This window comes from Mus pahari, chromosome 2 (assembly GCF_900095145.1).
Source record: "Mus pahari chromosome 2, PAHARI_EIJ_v1.1, whole genome shotgun sequence".
NCBI lineage: Eukaryota > Metazoa > Chordata > Mammalia > Rodentia > Muridae > Mus > Mus pahari.
The window spans coordinates 69239875-69245874 of record NC_034591.1 but is presented as its reverse complement, the minus strand read 5'-3'; the positions used below and the strand labels follow the sequence as shown (position 1 = coordinate 69245874).

Genomic DNA, 6000 nt, shown 5'->3' with positions numbered 1-6000 from the left:
TCATGTGTGCTTGCTTGGGAGTGCTCTTTTTCTCTCTCTTACTCACAGAAATGCATGCACAGAGAGAGAGAGAGAGAGAGAGAGAGAGAGAGAGAGAGAGAGAGAGAGAGAGAGAGAGTCAGAGAGAGCCATAGAGAGAGATTGAGAGAGAGAGAGCTCAAAAGAGCAGGAATATTCTTTGAAGCAAGCTCTGGCATGACAGAAATCTCCTGTGGAGCAGGGATTAAGGATTTTTCAGAGTGAACACAGACTGTGAAAGAGGGGCAGAGGGGCTTCCTCCCTTTATCCAGAAGTGGACTGGCAACAGGAACTTAATAATAGCTGTGATTGACCCTTTAATATCATCAGGAAGATTCCTTTTCTGGAGCTTTCTGAACAGCGGTCTGAGGTAGGACTCAGTCTGCTTGTGGGTAGCACTGTTCAGTTTGCCCTTCACGCTTTGCTTCACGGAGTCCTCTCTGGCATTCAGTTCTTTAGCCCAAACACCAAGAAGAAACTTCAGGAACTTGGTGATGATGTCCATGTCCTTAGGATCCTCACCTTTCCCTAAGGACTCCCCCAGGGCCTCCTAGTCTTCCATAGTGATGTTTTCCCCGTGAACTTTCAGGACACTTTGAGTGTGTCCTCCTCTCCAGCTTCCCGACCACCCACAATTTCCTTCAAGTACTGCTGGTCAATCTTGTCCAAAGCTGCTTTCAGATCATTCCTTAAGCCCTTGCTTGTCAGGGACCAGGTTGAGAAAACCCAGGCATCTTACACCCAGGTCATCCTGCAGCCCAGGTGTTTTCACAGTATGTAGCTAAGAGCCACATAGTTCTTTGTCAAGAGCCCTTCCCTCCCTCTCTCTGCAAGGCCACTCCTGGGAACCAGCAAGACCTAAACAGACATCAAGGACTGAGGAAACTTCTCACATTCCAGAGCTGCCCAGAGCTGTCACCTTGAACTGTCAGGAGGATCTGGACCCCAGATAGGCTATGTCCCAGGGCAGTGGCACCAAGGACCCTAGATGAATCACTAAATGTATTAGACTTGCAAATAACCCTTTCCAATTATTTCTCTCACTGTATACCTTTGATCGCCCCTCTCCAAATTGTATATAACCTGAGCATCTCCCCTTAGTAAAAGAGACTATGACAAACATGCATGGCCTACTTCTCTTTCTTTATTCCCATTTCTCTCTAGGTTTGTGATCCCCTTCAAGGACCATGGAATAAAGTGTCCCGCAGGCCGGGGCACTTGCTCACTTCTGGTGCAAGAATCTCTATGTTTCTTAAGCGTTGGAAAGCATCATAATCGCTTTCCCCAAACAGTGTAATTGGTTCTCCTCTTTCTCTCAGTCTTCTGATGACCTCTTGCCTAGAAAGAGTCATAGAAAGTTTTTCCTCTGCAAGTTCAAGTTCCAGCACTGGATTTGATGGTGGTTTCTGGTCGTCCTCTTTTGGCTGTGTCTTGTAGCCGCTTCTTTCAAAATATGCTTCGTCCTCTGTTTTGGCAAGTTTACTCTGCTTGAAGTACTTTTTATTTTCTACCAGCAGGTTCCTGTCCTCCACCAGCTGCCGCTTCCGCAGAATCTCTGATCTCAGGACATCCATCTTGCTCCCAGGGTCTAAGATACACTTTGGCTCTCCAGCTCCTTGGTGACAACCTGCTGGCAAGGAAATGCAAGCAGGTGAATGACAGTGAATCTTGCTTCTTCTCTTGGCCTTATATGGGTCTCCAGCAGAGGGCGTGGCCAGGATTAAGGGTGTGTCCCAACCACCACTCCTGGATTTGGGACTTGTTTTGTCACAGGATGACCTTGAACTCAGAGATCTCCTTGCCTTAATCTCCTGATATTAAAGGTGTGTAAGACCTTGTCTGGGCCTAATCTCCATACCTAGATCCAGGTCAGATACTTGTGACTTTCAGCCTAAAGATCTGGATCAAAGATGAGCCCTCCAATTCTGGACTATAGTTCATTCCAGAGAGAGTCAAGTTGACAACCAGGAATAGCCAGTCCACTTCTGGATAAAGGGAGGAAGCCCCTCTGCCCCTCTTTCACAGTCTGTGTTCACACTGAAAAATCCTTAATCCCTGCTCCCCAGAAGATTTCTGTCATGCCTGAGCTTGCTTCAAAGAGTATTCCCGTCCCCCATACAGAGAGAGAGAGAGAGAGATAGAGAGAGAGAGAGAGAGCTCACAAGCAAGCACTCATGACCACATATCAATCAAAACTTATTATTGCTTTAATTTAGCAAAGACAGGTAATGGGATTTGGCAGTTACTTGGTTCAGTGACAGCCAGGACTTTACAGAGAGACCCTGTCTCAAACCACAAACACAAACCAGAAGTGCTAATAATGTCTCAAGTGGAAAGTGTGAAAAGACTGCATGAAATGTGCAGAATATTGCCTCACCAGAACTTCCTCAGGTCATGTGGACAAGGTCTAGAGAATATCAAAAAATCTAAAAGTTCAGATGGGAAATGCTCAAACCATACCAGAGCAGGCTGCCTGAGGCACTCAAGGTTTAGGCCTGTGCTGTGGTTCATCCTGTCCTGGGAGGGAGCTGAGGTCCCTGAAGGTGACTGGACTTGAAGGTACCACTGGCTGGGGTTCTCTTGACAGAAACTTTCTTGGAGGAAGTTCCAGTACCTGGCTGATGTCTCTACAGAGCTCCAGGTCCTTTTTGTTGATGAAACCCTTGGGCTCCTCCAACAGAGATGGCACCTGTGCCCTGGAGCCTGGGGAGCAGATGTCTCCAGGTGTGACAGGGTAGTCCTCAGAGCCAGCTGTAGATCATCTAGTAGCTTCTGGCTGCTTCCCTGCTTGTGTGTGGCCTGCACAGGGGTCTGTGTCAAGTGGTAGCCAGAACTGTGATGAGTGTCTCTGTCTCGCATTGCTCTTTGAAGCCCTCTGTCACCAACTAGAATGGGCTCAGCACCTCCGACTGGGCATTGAGTATGGCGGCCAGCTCCTGATGTTCCTGCCAAGCAGCAGCTAGTGTCAAAGCTTTGGTGCCTGCCCCTGCAGCCTCTCCTTCTCCAGATACATGGCCAACAAGTCCTTCTTAGCCTTCTCCTACAGCAGACCCCCCCTCACACAGTGGGGACAGCAGCAGCAGCATCTGACTCCATGTGCACGGTCTCCTGCAGATTCTGTCTCTTCTTGGGAACCCTTCTCTTTCTGAAGGGTTGCAAAGGCCATGTGGACTCTGTTCTCTTTGACATTGTCCTGTCTAACTGGGAGCTCTTCCTGAACATGCTTTTGGTGGAGGTGGATGAGAGGTCTAGGTGGGTGGGCTTAGCATGGTGGATTTCGTGTCACCGGTCCTCATCATTGTGGATGGCTGTTTGTATGTTCTGCTCCCTCAAGAGTGCCTGTAGTCAGGTGTGGTTAGGTGAAATCTTAATGGGTCAGATATGTCTAGAACCTGTGATTGGTCAGTGGAAGGAAAGGCAGAGCTGAAAGTTTTAGAGAGGGGAAAGAGAGATGGAGTAGAGAGAGGGAATGGAGGACAAAAGAGGAAGAGGAAGATGGCGCTGAATTGATTGGTTCTAGCGGCCATAAGTAACCAGTTTAGTGTGGATTTTATTTTTTAACTACATGCTCTATCGGGTACATTCCTCTGCTCTTAGGCATTCTTCCCTCCCATGGCGTCCCTCCTGCGACAGAGCCCTTTTTGGGGTTTCTCATATTTCATGTACCTGGACTCAACTACTGAGCCTCCTTGTGCTTTTCTCCTCTTTCTTGGGGGTATCCATAGCTTCGGGCTTCCCGGTGCCCCACTCTGAGAAGTCAGCCATTTTCTGTGCTTCTTCCCTGAAGTGAGCCTCTTAGGGCCCTGTCTGTTAGGAGGCAGGGCATACCATAGAGCTCTGAGCTGGGTCAGTACGGATGAATGCCAAACTTGGTTGGTATGAGCTGGGCAAAGGGCAGTGTGAGCTGGCTTGACTTCAGTAAATCCCTCAGACACTCCTGGTGTTCATGTTTTTTACCCAAACCCATTTCTGAAGCTTCTAGGACTCAGAAGGTGTCAGTATAATGTGGATTTCAGTATAGGTTACAATGGCAATGCTTGTCAAAAACTGATCCTCTTTTTATGAACTTAAATTCTTGGACACTTCAGAGAATTGACTTAAATCCACCGCTCATGGGTCAAAAGCACCCCAGCTACGTGCTTCTGTCAGTCAATGGCCTGTTTCCCTACCTGCCTATACTGTTTATTCCTGAGGGTGAGTTCTCTCTCCCTTTTCCTGGTCCTTGGACTTCCCTCCCTCAACTACTGGAACCATGGGCCTAAAGTTTCAAATGTACACTAAGGAAATATCTTCTGTCCCTAATAATATGTGTGTTTCAGCATCCAGCCAGGTCCAGGTGTTCACCCAACATCTGCATTCTGGACACCTTCAAAGCAGCTAGCCCCGGGTGGTCCCACCTCGCAGACTGCTCTGACAAGGCCTATCCTTTCCAGCCCCAGAGGGTCCCACGGAGCCTGGACAGCAAGTGAAAGAGCTAGCTCTCACAGGACTTAGCCAGCATCCCAGCTTTCTTAGGTCTCCAGACAGCAGGAAACAGTTTAAAGAGAACAACGCCCTCCCTCCCAGCCTCACATCTTTCCTTCAGTTTCTTCTTCACCTTTAATATTAAAAGGAGGAATGTTGTGAATCAGGTGCTGTGCCAGTGTGCTGCTCAGACCTTGGCGGCAGCACATTTCCACGGTCAATACAAGTTAAGCACTTCCTCTATGCATCAGGAACATCCTTTAAAAGACCCTGGCCACCCAGATCTAGCTCTCTCTGTGTCTGTTTTGTTCTGTCGCCTAGCCTCTTGTCTCTCTCGTGTCACTACTCTGAGAAGGCATTTCGCTCTTCCTCCCCAGTAAGCCCCTCGGGCATTAGATCTGTTCTGCAGCATGAACCCTTAGCACACCTTGGCCTCACACTTAATGGGTACTCCTGACACTTAATGCCCAAAGTGCCCAAAGTGTAAAAACCCCAGAGACCACCGGGAATCACAACCCGCTATAATCGCATGAGGGTCTTTATTCAAGCTGGAGTTTGGGCCACCAACCTTCCTGATGGAACAGGAAGGAGAGTGAACCCCCAGGTCTAAGTGAAGAGGGGTTATAAAGAAAAAAACCACAAGCAGGATGTCCAAGCCTTGGCATTATAGGAGAGAGTAAAGGAATACTGTCCTTCAAACCTGATAACATTTGTTCAGACAGCGGGGCAGAACCGTGTAGTGGAAAGGGACCTTTGTGATCTGGGAAAAGTAACTTGTGCTATTGGAAGCTGGTGTATTTCTACAAACTGGTCACAGCTGTCTGGGAACACTTAATTGCCTCTTTTCCATAGTCCAAGAGTGGGCTTTTATCATTTCAAGGATATTGGCTTCTGCTTCCTTCAAGGGCAGGACCCTTCTGCACAGGAGAAATGTTGGTTGTTAATCAAAAGGGGGTGTGCACTTCAGTGGTGTGGAGGCTAGAGTATGCTGCTTTTCTTCAGTTCCCAAGGCTGGTCGTCAAGGGGAGGGAGTGCTAACTGCTCTGGCTCCTGGAAAAGTTGATGTGCAGGTTTCAAAAGACCTTTGTAAACCAAGCAGTTTTTAATATTCAATTCTGCAGAAAGCAACATAAGCACTGAGAAAAGCCAAACACTGCTGCTGTACTGATTTGAAGCAAGACGATGGCTTTTCCCCTCACACCAAGAAAGTCCATTCTCCCTTCCTGTAGGCCAGGTCTTGCACCCTTCCCAAATTCTTCATCCTGTTGGTTTATGGCAAGAACTTTATCCATAATTTAGGGCTTGAGAGTGTCCCCTTCTCTGATATAGTGCTCAGCAGGCTACCAGTAGCTCTCCGACTCTTCTGAGCTTTGAGAAACTGGGTGAGCCACCAGCTAGAAGAAATACCTAGTTGCCTCGGGCTTTTCTGTAACTCTGACAACTTAAAGAGCACATCACACTGCAAGCTGACTGTAACAATCTGTTTCTTTACACAAAGATCTTCTCTCTCTCCTTCCC

General features: G+C 48.0%; 1 pseudogene; it reads right to left on the bottom strand.

Moving 5' to 3' along the window:
• Nucleotides 1-1152: 1152 nt before the first annotated feature.
• On the bottom strand, nt 1153-1626 carry LOC110316807 (annotated as a pseudogene).
• Nucleotides 1627-6000: the final 4374 nt, after the last annotated feature.